General features: G+C 47.2%; 1 long non-coding RNA gene across 1 annotated transcript in view; it reads left to right on the forward strand.

Annotated features, from left to right (window-relative positions):
• Positions 1 to 18,098, forward strand: part of LOC122489266 — a 32,238-nt gene extending 14,140 nt beyond the window's left edge. Inside the window, exons 2-3 of the long non-coding RNA XR_006298884.1 lie at positions 5,887 to 5,953; positions 18,058 to 18,098. This is a non-coding gene — a long non-coding RNA (uncharacterized LOC122489266). The remainder of the gene's footprint in view (positions 1 to 5,886; positions 5,954 to 18,057) is intronic.
• The last annotated feature ends 395 nt before the right edge of the window (positions 18,099 to 18,493 follow it).

Raw genomic sequence — 18,493 nt, forward strand, 5'->3', positions numbered from 1 at the left:
GTGAGTGATGAATATTTCTTTTCACGTGCAAATATATTATAAGTTGTAAAGAGAAGAGAAGCCTAGGTGAAACGGTATTTCCAAGAGTCCCTTCTAGGATGACGACCTTTGTGTCCAACGTCAGGAGGGAAAGGAAACATTGGGGCTCTCATTCCTGCCTTAGGTGTTATTCTTAATTACAAGGACAGGGTTTAATTTTGCATTATACATTTTATGGTTAAGAATTAGAGAAGTCTTTGTGTATTCCTTATCCAGATGCAATGCTTTCATTTCATAAATCCATCCATATAACCTATTCTTTTTGCCTATGTACTTCATATTTCTTTGCAAGACACTCAACAGCCTTCATCCCTGAGAGAAAGAGTTGTTCCACAAGGCCCTCCTCAGGCAGCCCCAGAACCTCCGGAAGGTGACATGTGGCAATAACCATCATCCACAGAGCTTCCGAAGCATCTCACCTGCCCAACCTTATGGCTCTTCTGCTTGGTGTCACCGTTGTTCATGTATTAATTAGGCCGGGAGTTTCTTGAGAGTGGCTTTGTGTCTAAGTCACTCCTGAAATCCAGTACAATGTCTGGTACATAGAAGGAGCACAAAAAAATGGGGTTGGTTGAATGAATGACCCAATATCATCTGACTGCTCCCAAGCTTCTTTAACTATGGTCTTAGGTGTCTCACCTCTTTATCTTATTTATCACTCTTTTCCTGACACTTTTTAAATATAGAACATACACACATTTGCACAGGCTCACCTCCCTCCCTCCATATACACACACTAGCTTTGGAAATGCACAGTGAACTTGACTGAAAGATTTTGTCAGGGCACTTACACTTGTTAGGACAGTTCACAGAAACATAAAAAAATGATGGATTGCTTCGTCCTGGCCCTTACACATCTTAGCTCAATGGAATGTCTTGGTGGTATCTGATTTCAGAGCACACCTGTAGACCTAGTGACAGCCTGTGCTCCTGAGTGGGTTTAGGAAAGCACTTATTTATTATAAAGTTAAAATTAAACTACACGTTTTTACATGCTGTTTAGTGGCAGGAGCTGATGCAAAACTTTGTCAACACAGAACTTTTCACACCTCGGGTTCCAACTTCAGTAAGTGGATTGCCGCCTAAGACTGGTGTTGGTTTTCGGCACTGAAAATGAATGAACTAACTTGGGAAAACCCAAAGGCATGTCCCTTTACCTTTCTTTGAGTTAAAATCCTTTGATTTTAAAAGAATCTGGGTCACTTCTCTCTTTTGATACACTTCAGAGCTTCTTGGTTCTACTTCCGAATCAAAGTAGGAACTCCCAAGTGCCGTGGCAGCGAGGTGACCCATCTTTCCAGGAAGTGCCCTCATCTGGGATGTGAGGGCAAGCTCCCATCTGTGGTGCTAGATGTAATCGTCTTCGCTTCCTAGCCGAGAGCTCTGCTGCTCACGGGGTTGTGTGGCCTGTGTGTCCCTTTGTCTGTTAACCATGTCTCATTGCTTTCTTCACGACAAAATGTCCTACTCACAGTGAAGGGCCCCGGATGTGCCCGTGTGAAACTGCTCACCGCACCGGGTTCTTCCCACCGCCACACTCCCATTGATGACAGTTCTCTGCATGCAATTTCTCCTAAAACTATCCACTTTTGCAGGGCCAAAGAAATCTCTCAGCATTTAGCATTACAGAGGCAGCTATGGTCTCAAAAATAAGATGGAAACTAGGATGTAGAGCAAGAGAAAGAAAATGCTGATTGGAATAGAAAGCTAAAAGCTAATGAGACACTCACACCATGGATGGGATGAGTTCCCTGCAGGAAAGCCACCAATGGTAACATGGCCTGTATGATGTTATGATTTATGGTTATTATGATTATTACTTTATAATCCTTTAGGCTTTTAGATATTATAAGGGTTTTTTTTATACATGATTGTTGATGTTTTTATTATTATTACTTTAAATGTTTATTTATTTTTTGAGAGGCAGAGCGTGAGTAGGGGAGGGGCAGACAGAGGGGAGACACAGAATCCAAAGCAAGCTCCGAGCTGTCAGCATGGAGCCCATTGCAGGGCTCAAACCCATAAACTGTGAGATCATGACCTGAGCTGAAGTTGGAAGCTTAACTGGACTGAGCCACCCAGGTGCCCCTGATTGTTGATCTTTAACCATAAGTAGGTATTGTAATTTTTTTACAAATGAGGAAATTGAGGCTTATAGAAGGTAAGTAAGTGATCCTGTACCAGGACACCTGCTAGCACCCAGAAATCAACACTTTCAAGGTGGCTGGGAGTCATGGAAACTGATACCACCTTTTGGGAGGCCACGTCTCAGTTCATTCTCAGGACAATGCTACCTTACTATAGAATGGCTAAATATGATATATCTATATTATGGAATATGGGCTTGCAGTTTTAAAATGAAGTGGAGTCTACTTATTGTTTTGAAAGGATCCCTAAGAAGTACTTTCAATTAATAAAATAAAGTTGCAGAATAATACTTAAGGTATGATCATGTTAATATATACAGATAAATATCTGCATGTCTATCTATCTATCTATCTATCCATCTACCTATCATCTATTTTTATGTATATATGAACATATAAAAACACAGAAAAATACACACATAACTACCAATATTCCTCTGCTCTGGGAGGAGAATGAAATAGGACATGGAAAGGTGGGGACATAAATGTCGACTTTTGCTTTTAATTCATTATTCCTCAGGGTTGATTGTTTTAATTAAATGTGTCACTGTATTGCTTGTGTGATTAAAATCTAGTAATACAAATGGTACTGTAGTAAATAAACTTGGTTACCCTGTGCTAGTCATGTCATAATCAGCTCCTTAACTAGCAGTACAACTGTAGTTGAAAAAACAAGTGGAGGAAAAAACTGGCTCAGTCGGTTAAGTGTCCGACTGTTGGTTTTGGCTCAGGTCAAGATCTCATGGTTTTTGAGTTTGAGCCCCATGTTGGGCTCTGCACTGAGTGTGGAGCCTGCTTGGGATGTTCTTCCTTTCTCTCTCTCTGCCCTTCACTCCCTCGTGCTCCGTCTCTCTCAAAAAAAAAAAAAAAAAAAAAAAGGAATTTTAGAACCGCCATGGAGGAGGAAGAAGGAAGATTTTCATGAACTCCTCCCATTTTGGCACAGCACACACTCTCTGGTTTTCCGTGTCTAGTGCTGAGCTTCCTAGTAAAAGGGAGAGAGAGAAACAGGGACTGAATTCAAGAGTTCAAAGATGATTAAAGAAAGAGCTAGAAATTAAGACACGGTAAGAGCAGAATACAGTCATTCCAGTAGACAAAGAAGAGATCTTAGGATATTACAGACCCTCAGGGGCTCCTGGGTGGCTCAGTCGGTTAAGTGTCTGACTTCAGCTTAGGTCATGATCTCATAATTTGTGGGTTAAAGCCCCACGTTGGGCTCTGTGCTGACAGCTCAGAGCCTGGAGCTTGCTTCGGAGTCTGTGTCTCCCTCTCTCTCCGCTCCTTCCTGACTCACACTCTGTCTCTCAAAAATGAATAAACGTTAAAAAAATAATATTACAGACCCTCAGTGACGACATCCAAGGAATACCTACCACTGGTTCTCAAAGTGTGGTTCTCAGGCGAGCAGCATTATCATCTTGAGGGAACCTGGTAGGCATGCAAATTATCCAAGCTCATTCCAGACCTACCAAATGTGAAACTGCAGGTGGGGCCAGCCATGTTTTGACAAGCTTTCCAGGGAATTCGAATGTGTGCTAAAGTTTGACAACCACTGCTTTCCACCAGTGCTTCTCAAAATTGAAAATACATCTGCATGGCCTGGGGATCTGGTTATGCAGCACATTCTGACTTAGCAGGGATGGAATGGAGCCCCGAGACCCTGCACTTCTCACAAGATCCCTGGTGAGCCCCTGGTGCTGTGGCTCAGACCACATGGAGTCACTTCAGAAGGCAGATTGAGTGTGTATTCAATGACGAGAGTGTTTCCTAAGGAAATAATGCAAATCTTGTCAGCGTTTTATTTCATTTTTATTTCAAGGCCATGGGCGAGACTAATGCCGCTCTCTTTGAAGAGCTTGCTCTCTGGGGTTCTGGGGACGCGTTGAGGAACAGTGCCGTATTTGTGTATCTGTAGCTTTGCCTCCTGAAAGCTCCAAAACATTCGCTGCCACTCCTGACTTTTTGTGAACAGTTCCTCTTTCCAGATGGAGAAGCTGAGGCTGGCCCCCAGAGCTATTTGTGTTCCAAGGTCAGAGAGACCTGGGACAGCCTGGGCTGGCGAAGCCCTCCTGACCCGGCTGGAAGCTCTTCCCACCCGCCCCTTGCGCCTCTCTCAGCAGCCTGCGGGAAGTGGTGATGGAGCTCAGAAGATTAGCACGGCCGCAGCTCAGTAGTAAAACCCAGAGCAGCTCACTCTCCAGGCTCGCTGGTGAATAAACAGGGATCTTTATCATCCTTTCCGTCAGAAAGCATTTATTTAAAACCCCTTGGCTAACTCACAGGGTGAGCTGGCCTGTCACACACCATCACATGGGATGGAAACTGGTAATTAAATTTAGCAACCCACCTCGGCAAATCCAGACGGAGATGTTTACAGGCCAGCACGAAAGGAGCCAGGAGTTTTCACTCCTAAATCAAGAGGTTTCCAGAGAAAGTGAAGTAAGGCTCGGTGGGTTATGCTGAATTATGGGCACCTGTTCCCATCAATAACTTGATGGCAAGACTCAGAGGCCAAGAATGTCCGCTCTGCACACAGCGTGATGGAGGGCTGTCGGCCTCATTGTTGAGCTGTGTGGCTCAGCAGCGGGGAGATGCCGAGAGGGAGGCGTTTGCTCCAAGGACAGCTTGTTTGTTTACCGACTCTGGGGGCTGAGGCAGACAGCAGTAACCAAAGAATAAATGTCATTTTCCCTACACACCCGGCAAAAAGCACTGCGGTTGCAACATGGAGCAGCTTAAGTAGATTTTCGTGATGGCAAAGAGCAAGGTGGGCATATCGAGTTGGGAGTTTTGCTAGTTTGCAGGGTGCTGTCGGAATTCTAGCCTGGATGCCTGATGCAGCCCCTGCCTGCAGTCCAGGAAGCTTTTCTGTTATAAGGCTCTACTTTCTGGAAAAGCCCTTGGGTTGAAAAGTGAGCAAAAGTGGAATTTTGTGTATTTCTGGATTTGGTGGCCTGTGTCGGGCTGTCTAAAGTAGAAAGGACCTCTCTCATTTTAGCCAAAGACTCGGCCAGAATCCCCTGCTTTTGTGTGCCTGGGAGCGTGACTGTCTGGGCGGGGGGGAATATCAGGCCTGTGCACAAGCTAGGCTCCAGTTACACCTTCTCCAGTGCTTGACGTGCCTGGTCAATTACACCTGCCCAGCTTCTGTAAGAGCTTGTCTTTGACAGGAGCCCAGATATGTGGGTGGGACGAAGAGGACCCTGGCAATCCTCAAGGAAGGTGGCGGGTGCCACTCCATCTGTGTGAAAGCATTCCACCGTCCAGGTGCAGATAAACATGTTTGAGCTTCAGCAACACCCACATGAGTATCTGTTCTCCCACCTTACACAATAGCACCTTACAGAAAAGGGAACAGGACTTCGAGTGTCATCAACTGGGCCCTGCAGGGAGGAAAAGGCCAGCTGATAATGGAAGCCACCCCAGATCAGTGCGAGGGGGACTGGCTTCTTATTCAAGCAACCCTGGTGAATTTCCAGTCCCAGTGAGTGATGCTGGAAGGCATCGAAGCCTTCAGGGCTGGTAAGACCCTCACAAGCTGTAGTAAAGAGTCAGGGCAGAGTGATTTCCTAAGCTGCGTGTTCTTATCTACCTTTTCTATCATAGCATAGCTCCTTTCCTTATCTCTGCTTTCTCTCTGTTCCTTTTTCCTTGCCTCCCTTGTTTTCCTTTCATTTGTTTCTCCTCTCCTTTCTAGACCTAATGACAAAAGCACGTCACCTACAGATGTTCCTGAACGGCACCAGGGCCCTTGGGCTTAGGAGGTAAGTGGTCCTCTATGGCTCAGTTGAAGCAGGTCAAGGCTGACACTCCTGAGGCCTTGAATCCGATGCCAGCTTGACCCACTGTGCTGGTCGCTGTATACTTTCAGTGCCTGGGTTTCTCTCTCTGTAAAGTGCAGATAAAAGTCCCTCCCCTTCCTTCACAAGAGGATGGTCTGTATGACTAGGTTGGATATAAGATCATGACTCAGGAAGGGCATGGTGTGAATGCTGGGCATTGCCCTCATTGTGCATTTATGTGCACAATGGTTACCTTTCAGCGTGCTTCTCCTGGAGTTCCTCATCATGTCTTCCTGGTCTTGTAGGGCAGGTTGTAGCGGAAGAATTGTGTTTGGCACAAGGTCACACAAGGTTGGGTGCCTCAGCTGAGTCTAAACAAAGAGCAATTGAGTTCCTAACCTATGCTCAGCTCATTGGACCACAGTGACCTCTGCTCTCTGTACCTGGAAACCCAGCCCTGGTGGAGGAAATAATGCTCCTGCTTCCCCAGGTGGAATGGAAACCTGTTACACTGCCTCCTCCACCCCATGGCTGGGTCAAATCCAGCTCTGTTTGCATCTGGTCCACATCTTACACCTACCCAGCACAGCTTGCTCCTTGCCGAGAGAAAGCTTGGGGCAGGGCTGTTCGTCAGGGGATGCTCAGTCTGGCAAGGGGATAACCAGCGGACACAGATCCACTTTTGGGGTTCAGAAGTGATGGGGTGGCCTGGAAAGTGTGAGCTTTACAGCTTAAATTAAAGTGTTTCCATTGTGTCCAACTTTAACTCAATTCCTTTACATATAAGGCGCCTAAAGCAGAAATGGCAGGACAGGACAAAAAAAAAAAGTGAAAAAATCCACTCTAAGTCTGGGATGGTTGCAACATCCATGGCTGGATTGCCGGTCTTTTGCCTGAATTCCTTTGCCCTACTTTGGATTGCAACAGTCCGTCTTGCAAACTACATCTCCCAGGCTCCCTTGCTGCCTGGTTTCCAGCTGGGTTCAGCCCAAGGGGGTTCAGTGAACAAGGATAAATCAGAGGGCTGGAGGAAGGGAAAGGCTGAGATGTTTCCCTCTGTCTCACTCTGAGCTGCCCAGGGTTCCAGCTCCACCAAATGGCTCAGAGTTCAGGTACTAACAACAGTCCCTCTCCAAACCTAGGGTGCTGGGATCCTGTTACTTCTGCCTGGGATTGGCTTTTTGGCTCTTCCAGCATCTGTAACCAGTCCCCTGACATTACATTTCCTCTGTTTCCTGGCTAGGCACTGTTTCCCTAACTGATAAATGGATGGAACTTCTAGAGGTGCCTGGTCCTCTTTACAGATGAGGACCCTAGGGCCCAGGGGAGCCATGGGCCTGCCTGTGGAACCTGGGGCAGAGGTGAAGCTGGATCCCAGCCCTGCCCCTCACCCTCCAGTGTTGTGTACAGACAGGGTGGGTGAGCCTCCTCACGCAGGGGACCCTTGGGGTCTGAGCCCAAAGTCGGCCACATTTTACTGATCAGGAGAAACCTAGAAATAAAGCTGTAATTGCTAGCTGACGCACAGAAATGGACCAGATATTCTAATCAGCCAGAAAGTCCCTTCCTTTATAAGAAACTTGGTGTCAAGGTATTAAAGAGGGATCTTCTTATTTCTCCTTTCTATTTGCCTCTTTAGATTTTGAGGAGGAGCCATGGTCTGGGGAATCTTTCTTTCTTTTTAAAAAAGTTTTATTTATTTACTTTGAGAGGTGGGTAGGGGCAGAGAGAGGAGAGACAGAATCCCAAGCAGGCTCTGAACTGACAGCGTGGAGCCTGACGTGGGTCTCAGTCTCACGAACTGTGAGATCATGACCTGAGCCGAAATCAAGAGACAGATGCTTAACCGACTGAACCACCCAGGCACCCTGGGGATTTCTCTTTTGAAGAGAAACAGAGGCCCTTCAGCTCTTCTCTGGGAGGTCTGGGTGCTGCTGGGGGGCACCATGGCTCTGTCTAGAGCACCTTTTTCTTTGAGTATAGCTGACACACACCTTCCATTAGTTTCAGGTACAACATAGTGATTTGATAAGTTTATATGCTATGCTGTGCTCTCCACAAGGGTAGCTCCCATCTGTCACCATACATGCGATAACCGTACCATTGACTATATTCCCTATGCTGTGCTCTTTATCCCCATGACTTATTCATTCCATAACGGGATGCCTGTATCTCTCAGTCCACTGCACCCACTTTGCCCACCCCCAATCCCCTCCATGTCCAGAGCATCTTGTAATGACTCCTCGGGGCATGTCTAGAAGCCTGACCCTTGTCACCAACCAGGCCCCAGCTCCAGGCAGCCGGCGTTGACATTAGATTGGAGCCCAGCACCTGTTCCAGCCACCCCCCCCCTCCCCCAACCAGCCCTCCCTGCAGGGCACTCCTCGGTCAGCAGGGCCAGCAGAGCCCTAGAGGGGGCCCTCCCTGACAACCGCTCTTTGACTCATGCATTATTCAGAGGTCCCTGCCTGCCGCCTGCATAGCTCCCGGAAAGGTTCAGCTCCAGCAGCCCAGGCAGATCCAAAGGGATTTGTGACTGGAGAAGTTTCTCTTTTAACTTTCTTTTTAATTGGAATAAAATATACATCACATAAAAGTTACCATCTTCGCGGGTTTTGAGTGTAAAGTTCACTGGCGTTGAGCACAGTCACATTGTTGTAGAGCTGCCTCTGCCATCCATCCCCAGAACTTCTTCATCTTTCCAAGCTGAAGCCTGCACCCATTAAACACTAACCCCTCCTCCTCCTCCTCTCCCCACCCCCCAGTCCCGGGCAACCCCCACTCTACTCTCTGTCTCCGTGAATTTCACCACCCCAGGAACCTCATTTAAGTGGACTCATCCAGTATGTGTCCTTTGTGTCTGGCTTAGTTTCACTGAACATAATGTCCTCAAGGTTCACCCACGTTGTGACCTGTGTCACAAGTTCTTTCCTTTTTGAAGATAAAGAATATTCCACTGCACATAGAGGCCACTTTTGTTTATCCATTCATCCATCGATGGTCACTTCTACCTTCTACCTTCCAGCTACTGTGAATAATGCTGCTATGAACATGGGGTACAAATATCTGTTTGAGACCCTGCTTTCAATTCTTCTGTGTGTATACCCAGAAGTGAAATCGCTGGATCATATGGTACCTCTGGTTTTAATTTCTTGAGGAACTGGTATTTGGTTTCCCATAGCTGTGTGATTTTACATTCCACCAACAGAGCACAAGGGTTCCCTTTTCTCCACATCCTTGCCAACACTTGTTGTTTTCTGTTTTTTTTTTTTTGACAACAGCCATCCTAATGGGTATGAAGCATCTTTTACCTTTATAATTTAATATTTAAAAAATGTGTTCTGTGTGTGAAATAAAAATTTCAACATCAACTTTTTTTCCTTTTCCCAACCTCTGTGTCTCTGTTTCTAGAGACAACCACTGTTTCCACCCAAAAGAATGCTTCTGTAGATGGTCTATGCATAGCTTATGTGTATATACTTCTTTTTTTTAATGTTTTAAATGTTTATTCATTTTTGAGGGACAGAGAGTGAGCAGGGGAGGGGCAGAGAGAAAGGGAGACACAGAATCTGAAGCAGGCTCCAAACTCTGAGCTGTCAGCACAGAGCCCGACATGGGGCTCGAACTCACAAACCATGAGATCATGACCTGAGCCAAAGTCAGATGCTCAACTGACTGAGCCACCCAGGTGACCCTATACTTCTTTTAAAAAGTTTATTTATTTATTGAGAGAGAGAGAGAGAGAGAGAACGAGCAGGGGAGGGGCAGAGAGAGAGCAAGAAAGAGAGAATCCCAAGCAGGCTCTGCACTGTCAGTGTGGAGCCCAATGCAGGGCTCGAACTCATGAGTGGTGAGATCATGACCTGAGCCAAAACCAAGAGTTGGACGCTTAACCAACTGAGCCACCCAGGTGCCCCAGGTTACTTTTTTGTTTAGCTAAACATGGCATTTTTCATGTAATAGATTATTCATATATATATATATATATATATATATATATATTCCTATATCTATAGGTGACAGATTTAAATCTGTATAGGACATTGAAACTATAATTAGAATCCTAGAGTCCTCATCCTTCCAACTTAATACAGGAAGTTTGGACTTTGGGAAAATAACACACTCCCAGCCTGTCATCAAACACATTAATATTTCTGTAGCAAAACATAAAGATAAATTACACGAAGTGGGATAAAGATTCTAAACAGCTATGCACTGGTCATAGTCAGGTTTTGCCACCAAGTGAGTTTAAAAAGCTTTCAGTTTTCAGAGCTCGTTGGATTTCACACTTGCAGATAAGAGATTACAGGCTTGTAGTATTTAGAGAGTGCCAGATCCTGGATTGGGAGCTTTTTTTTCATCTTATGTTTGCTTCTCGAAATAATCTCATGAGATAGAAACTTTACTGGTGGGGAAACTGAGGCCCAGAGACAGAAAGTAATTTGCCCAAACAAGTGCGTAAGCTGGTACTGGAACCTAGGTTTGCCTGATTCCCAAGCCCAGGCTCTTCCCGTTATGTCCCAGGAGATGACATAACCTTGTCTGCCACTGATCAATAGTGCTGCTTCACTCTCAAAAGAACTGAGTCTTGGGATATAAATTACAGGGTCATAGGGCACCTGGGTAGCTCAGGAGGTTAAGCATCCGACCTTGGCTCAGGTCATGATCTTGTGGTTCATGAGTTCAAGCCTTGCGTTGGGTTCTCTGCTGTCAGCTCAGAGCCCACTTCAGATCGTCTGTCCTCCCCACCCCTTTCTGCCCCTCCCCTACTGGTTCTCTGTCTCTCTCTCCCAAAATAAATAAAAGCTTTAAAAAAAATTACAGGGTCACACCCACCATACCCTTGGTGACTGAGCTTTTCGGCAGGTGAGACCTGGCTCTTGATTCCTGTAGACATTGTTGGAGTTTAAGACAGCCTTTCTACTTCCCTGGCCTGGACTGTCCATTTTTCCAGCACTTTATAGCTTATAAGAAAGGGGTGGACAGCCAGACAAGCTCTTCCTCTTCCATGAAGACTTCCCTGAATTCTGAAACCTCAGAGGAGCTCATGGTCCATACCACACTGTTTACTTCTTATTTTATGGGATTTTTTGTTCTAATCTATTTTTAAAAATTGCGGTAAAATACACATTAGTAAAATTTATCATTTTAACTGGTTTTAAGTGTGCAGGTCAGTGGCATTAAGTACATTCACACTGTTATGCAACCATCACCGCCATCTGTCTCCAGAACTTTTTCATCCTGCAAAACTGAAACTACACCCATTAAAACACTGACTCTCCCTCCCCTGCCCCCGTTCCCCCCTGCCCCCCCCCCCCCGCAGTCCCTGGCAACCACCCTTCTACTTCCTGTCTCTATGAATTTGATGACTCTAGGGATCTAGTACAAATGGAATCATCCAGTATCTGTCTTGTCGTGACTGGTTAAATTCACTTAGCAGCATGTGCTCAAGGTTCCTCCACGTTGTAGGAGGAATGTCCTTCCTTGTTAAGCTGTTCCCTCTGCTTAAGTTTTATGTAAATGCTCTGAGGACAAGGGCATCCTCGAAGGCTACCGGGTCTCACACAAAATGGCCATGATTTGACAGCTCAGTCAGTATCAATGGGTGCACGATGGGCAGATTGGAAACTTTTAGGGTTGTGACTGCCCTGGGAGTGAGGCCAGAGGGGGCCCCAGGCGGGCTGTGGCTTGCTCTCTGGTGGCATTTGAGCTTTCGACCACACCTGTGCTTTAGTTTTGCCATAGATTAATGATTGACTTATTATGTGGAATCAAGGGGTAGATGTTGCTACTGTGTCTCATCAGTTCAGCAGCATCGCCCTTCAATCAGGGTGTGTGAGTGTGAGGGTGTGAGTACATGCCAGTGAGTGCTTGTGTGAGTGTGAACATGTGCGAGCACGAATGTGTGTGAACTTAGGTGAGTGTGAATATGCGTAAGCGTGTGGGGAACGTGTGCAATTATGAATAACTAGGAGAAAGTGTGTGCGTGTGGGTGTGGGCATGCGTGTGTGAGTGTGAATGTGCATGTGTGTGTGAGAACATGTGTGAGTGTGTGAGTGCGTGAGAAGGTGTAGGGGGTGGGCTGCCTGGGTGGCTCAGTCGGTTAAGCGTTGGACTTTGGCTCAGGTCATGATCTCATGGTTCGTTGGCTCTGTGCTGACAGCTCAGAGCCTGGAACCTGCTTCAGATTCTGTGTCTCCCTCTCTCTGCCCCTCCCCTGCTCACGCTTTGTCTTTATCTCTCTCTCAAAAATAAATAAACATTAAAAAAATTAAAAGAAAAAAGAAAGTGTAGGGGGGGTCACTCTGCAGTTACAGGGTGGAATGGGGACAGTGGATGATCTCTCTTCCCATTCACCCGGCCTTAACATGAGCACTGGGCTTAGAGAAATTATGGATAAGCTAAAATCTAGATTTGAGATTCTAATGGGGCTTCAGTGGTTCTAAATGGAAAGAGGAAACAGTTTTGAGTTTCTTTCTCTCACTCTTTATATGAAGGTGTATTCTCTTCAAAGGACAGGAAGGAAGGTGCTAGATCTGGGTCTGTGAGGTCTTTTGTCTTTTATGGCCAAGAGAGTCCCAATACCCTGGATGATGGAGGGGTGGGTGGGGGGACGAGCTAGGTGGGTGATGGGGATTAAGGAGGGCACTTGTTGGGACGAGCACTGGGTGTTGTATGTAAGAGGTGAATCACTGAATTCTACTCCTGAAACCAATACTACACAATATGCTAATTAACTTGAGTCTGAATAAAAAAAAACAGAGAGTCTTCGTACCCTGATCCTTCCTTCCTGTGGGACAGCCACTGTCCCATGTGCTTACGTCAAAACATTCAGGTGAGGGCTTTCATCATCCTGCTTTACTGTTCTGGAAAAGGAGGCACAGACAGGTTAAATGATGTGCACGTGGTCACAAAGCTAATTCAAAGAAAAGCAGTCTTGCTTTGTGGGTGAGGTTTGATTAGGACCCAGTGTGGGGTCGAGTTTGGGCTTTTCAGCCTGGGAGGTATCCTGGTACGTCTGGTTCAAACTGCATCTGACTATAAGGAAGTGGCTGTAAAATGTCTGCTCTGGCAGAAGCCCAGGTCTGGCACAAGACCACGTCTGGCACCTTGACCCTGCCACTTTCAGACAGAGGCCTGGTTCTGGCCATTCAGCTTGCTTTTCTCTCACTTAGCGAGAGGGCACCTACAGAAGGAGCCCTGCAAGATGGTCTTGCCAGCCCTGCATATGCAGGGTCTCAGTGTCACCTGGCCGTGTGTCAGGGGAGCTGGTTTGCTCTGAGTTTGACCTGGAGTTCTAGCTGGGCCTGGTGACCCTGACACTGTCCCGGCCCTCGTGTGGCATCAGTTCAAGTCCTGATATCCACCTGGTGTTGCTACAGCTTCTCAGAGGCCCACAGCTATGCTCAGCACTAGGAACACTGCCCATTCCAGAAGCTTCCCCTCATGCATGGGAAACACATTTTCCTGGGTGGAGGAGGGGAAGGTGGCGGCCATGGTCTGGGTTCATCATTTGGTGGTATTCTCTTCTTGTTACTGAGCTCTTGTGAGTTACTGAAAACCAACAGGAAGCGGGCAGAGTTTGAGCAAGGAAAACGGAGCCCCGTGCTAGGGTACTGCCGCCTCTAAGATGCCATGTTCTAAAAGGTGCATGATGCCCCTGGAGCTTTGTGACACAGGGGTCTGCAGAGGCTTCTCTGTGGAAATGCGTGCAGGGCCTTGATCGATCACCCCAAACCAGTCAGAGATGGGCACAAGATCAGAGCTAGAAGAGTTCATGTGTGTATGTATTTATGTATGTGTGCATGTGTGTGTGTATGAATGCGTGTCTGTTTGTGTGTCTACGTGTATATATGTATATGTGTATGTGTATATGTGTGTATGCATGCATGCATGTATTGTGTAAGTCTGTGCATGCATGTGTGTATGTATGTGTATATGTATGTGTGTATATATGTGTATATGTATGTATGTGTGTATGTATTGTGTGTCTTTGCATGCATGTATGTGTGTATGTGTATGTATTGTGTGCGTCTGTATGTGTATATGTGTATGTATACATGTATGTGTGCATGTATCGTGTGTGTGTCTGTATGTATGCATATGTGTGTGTGTGTGCGTGTGTGTGTGTATGTGTGTGTGTGTGTGTAGCAGTAAGGTGTAGGTTCCAACCTTTCCTCAGATGTTGGGAAGAAGCCATGCCTGCCTGTATCTGCTCCCAGCCTTTCAGGAGCCCCACAGATCCGGCCTGTAGCACAGGCTGGATGATACAGGAGGCCTCTGGCTGTCAGGCCTGGAGCTTGTGTTCAGGTAGAGGAGCCCTGGGCCTGCTGCTGTGCAGCCTGAGTGTGCAGGAGGAGGAGGAGGACGAGCGATGGAGGGGGAGGAGGAGGGGAGGAGGAGGAGGAGGAAGAGGAGGAGGGCGGGGGAGTGAGCAGAGGCTAGGGTGGGGTGGGCCTGGCAGTAGCTTTCAACCTGCTGCCCTGAGGGCGGGGCTTGGGCAGATGGCCCCTTGGGTCCCAATCCAAGTTCCTTTTTGAACAGCACAAAATGGTTCCGAGACAGGCAGAGAGTCTGGTTTTACTCCTTCTGTTGCTAGGTTGTAGAATCTGTAGTGCACATTTACATTCTAACCTCAGGCAGACATACTGTTTGTTGCAGAGGCTCTAAGCGCTTTCCCCGCACTCTGCCAGCCATGAAAGGTCATCTGAGGCTGGGCTCACTCACACAGTCCCCAAGGCTGATTGTGGGACATGGGTCATGGGCCCGCTGCGTAGCCGTCATGGTACCTGCTCAGAGACGTCTCCCAGCTGGTGGTGGTTGGTGCTGGGCCCAGGTCCCCACCTCTGCTGCCTGTTCAGTGCCCCTTGAAATGCACCCAGAGGTGTCTGTCTTCTGGCAGGGCTCTGACCTCAGGGCGGTGGGGCTGGGGAGGTCTTGGGGAAGTGGGGGTGGCGGCCGTGCATGGCATGGCGGGGAGAAGGCCCCCATGAAAGGCTGTCCTCTGTCTATGGAGCCTGTGGGTCTCCAGAGCTCGCTTGCACAATGCTTCCTGCGAGCGTTTTCATCATAGGCTTTAGCAACTGTCATGTCAGCATATGACCTTTAAAACTGTTGAAAAGGAGCCACTTCTGGAGAATGTGCTCACGAGGAGCAACCCTTCTCCCTGCCCCCTGTCTGCAGCTCAAAGACATGCCTGCCTGCCTCATGGGCTAAGGCAGCCTGCCACTGGTGGCCTAAGTCGGACCTGGAGCCCATTGCTTGGTCACCTGGCATCTGGTTTTATTGTATTATTACTATTATTATTAATTATTATTGTTATTTTACCTCAGCTGTCTTCTGTGCGTGTGGTAGTGAACTTAGCATCTCTTTATCTCTGTGAAGACCCAAGATCCACACTCTGTTTCTCCCTCTGACTCTGCTGCCGCCTCCAGGGACCCCCTGTCTCCAGCAGCTGTCCCCTGCCACACACATTCATGCAGACATTTTCTGAGCCTCAGTGGGGCTCCCTGAGTGGCCTTCTCCCAGGTACCTAAGGCCGGGATTCAGGTGGAAGGGAGAACACAGGGCATCACTGATGGGATCTAGCACTGGAGGGTACGGGGTGGGGGGGAAGGGGAGGAGAGGGGAAGGGAACCCTTTCTGAGGAAGGAGAGGTCGGAGTCATTGCCATTGCTGTAAGACACCAGTGGGAGGGATCCCTAAATTCAAGGCAGACCCCAGAGCCAATTAGGAAGAAGGGTGGTGGGGAGACCTTTTCTCTTTGTCATTCTGATTTTGGTGGCTCTTCCCTGGGCCATTGTGCAGCTCTTTGCTGAGTTCTTGGGGTCCTTCAGATTGGAAATGGGGGATTCAGAGCTTCTCCTAGGTGGACCCAGGGTCAGCCTGCTCCTATGTGTGTGCTGGAGTGGGACAGCTCCGGGTAGGGCAATCACCTTCCCTCCCCCATGCCCCTTTCCCCCCAGCCTCCGGAGCTTCCCCTCCCCCCATTCCCCACCCACAGCCAATTAACTCCCACTTCTACTGGCTCTACCTCTCCATCATTCTTGCTGCACATCCACTTCTTTCCATTACCCCCAGTTCAAGAGTCAGCAACCTGCAGCCTGCAGCCTAGGTCTGCCCATCCACTGTTTTGTAAATAAAGTCTTATGGGAAAATAGCCACCCTCCTTCATTTGCATACCTCCCCTGCTTGCTTTTTTGTTGCAATTGCAGAGGTGAACATGTGCCCCATATTTACTATCTGGCCCTTTTACAGAAAATGTTTGCCAACCCCTGCCCTAATTCATCCTTATCCTCTTTTAATGGGATTATTGAACCATCTTTCCAACTGCTGTCCCTCTCCCCTGTCTGGCTCCCTTCCAATCCATTTTGCACTCTGGTGTTCCTAAAATAACAATCTGCTGACGGTACTTTGCCATTTGCTTCACTGGCTCCTCAAGCTTTCTGGATGGATTCTTAATACCTTCTCCTGGTTTGCTGGGTTCTTCCACCTGGCTCCATGTTCAACCACATGTGGCTTCCAAGTGCACTACGTTCCCAAGGCACCTGGGCCTCTTTCCCAAGGTTGAGTTGTTTCCTCTTCCTGGACTGACCTTTCTCTCTGCTCTCGCCTGACATGCTCTCATTCCACCTTTCTCAGGAAAGCCTCTTGACTTCTACAGACTGGGTTAGGAACCTCTTCTATGCGCTTTCATGGTGCTCCAGAACTCTTCCTTTATAAGATATATCTTGTTAGAGTGACATTGTTTATTCATTCACGCGCACATGCATGCATGCATTCTCCATATAGATCAGTCATTCAACTAAGGATCTGGATTAAAAAAAAAATCCCAAGCTCCCTGATGTTCTCAGAGCTTATAGGCTGGTGGAGGAAATAGAAATGAACCAATATTAAGAAGTAAGATGGAGAATATTAAAGAGGAGAATACCCTAAGGTGGAAAAAAATAAATCAGGCAGGAGGAAATGAAATACCCTGAAAGTGTTGACATTCTAGATGGGGTGACCAGAGATGACCTCATTGTGAAGGTGGTTTGAGGTAAAGGCTTGAAGGAAGGGAGGGAGGGAGCCATATAGGTATTTAGGAAAGAGCATTAGAGACAAAGGAAACTTAAATACAAAGATGGAAGGCAAGAGAACATCCATCTTCCGGTGTGTTTCAAGACCAGACTGGTGTGGCTGGAGGGGAGACAATGAGAAGGAGGGTTGGAAGGCCTTGTAGGGCTGTGCAGACCTTGACCTTTATTCTGAGAGGCATGAGACCCCATGTAGCTCTCACTGTGTGGAGGAGTGGCACAGGCTGAGTTGAGTTATAATAGAGTCATCCTAGCTGTGTTCTTACTTTCCAGTAGGCAGATAAGGTCCTTGAGGTCAGGTATCATGCTTGCGGACCTTTATTCTCAGACAGCACTCTGGCTCATAGAAGACCATAACAGGTGTTTTACAAGTGGGCAATGAACAAACGAATACATGAATAAATGCTATCTCTCCACAGCTGGGTCCTGACTCCTAAGGGCTTGTGAAGTCTTCTCACTGTTAAAGGGAAGCTCTGGTTGCAGATGCTGCTAACAGCCAATGTTAGCTGTCTGCTTGGACGTCACTATGGCAGCAACACACATCCAAACCAGTTTTCCTTGTTGCCACAGAAAGGACTGTTTAATGGATCCATGTCACCCTGAGGGAAGATTTCAGGGGTGTATCATATAGCATTGACCTTGGCCCTGCCCTGTGCAATGTTCTGCTCAGTGACAGAGATGAAGCTACAGAGAGTTATTACCAAAGTTAGAGATGGAGGTGGGAGGGGTAGATGATTTGTTGATGGGACAGACTCAGGATTTAAAACTATCTTTGTAGGGGGCACCTGGGTGGCTCAGTCAGTTAAGCGCCCAACTTCGGTTCAGATCATGATCTTGCAGTTTGTGAGTTCGAGCCCCTCATCAGGCTCTGTGCTGACAGCTCGGAGCCTGGAGCCTGCTTCAGATTCTGTGTCTCCCTCTCTGCCCCTCGCCTGCTCATGCTTTTTCTTTCTCTTTCAAATAAATAAACACTAAAAAGACGTTAAAAAAAACCCTAAACTATCTTTGTAGGTTCAAGATTCCAGCCAAGAGGCCCTATCTGTAGGAGAAGGTAAGTAGAGAGCCATATTAGGTTCTATGTCAAAGCCAAAAATATCAACTGCAAAAATTGAATTGGGGATATGTAGCTTTAGTAAGTGATAAACACTACCTGAGTTAAAAGTGTAAAGCCATCTTCAAAAATCCTAAAGCAATGTTAGAAGCCATTCTAGAAATGTATTCACAGATGCCAATTATCTGAGACTTGTAATCCTCTGACTGGGTAAGGCCATGCCCAGGACTTCACGTCCAGGCCTGGATTAGACACCTAAAGAGTGCTGTGAACACGCTGGAGGGTGACAGAAGTATACTGAGAGAACAGTCGGTGTCTGGTGAAGAGGAGTCTGGGGGTGAGGTCCTGATAGCCTCTTCAAAATGTCTGAAATATCGGGGCAAGAGGGCTTAGTTT

This window comes from Prionailurus bengalensis, chromosome B2, assembly GCF_016509475.1.
Source record: "Prionailurus bengalensis isolate Pbe53 chromosome B2, Fcat_Pben_1.1_paternal_pri, whole genome shotgun sequence".
NCBI classification, from domain to species: domain Eukaryota; kingdom Metazoa; phylum Chordata; class Mammalia; order Carnivora; family Felidae; genus Prionailurus; species Prionailurus bengalensis.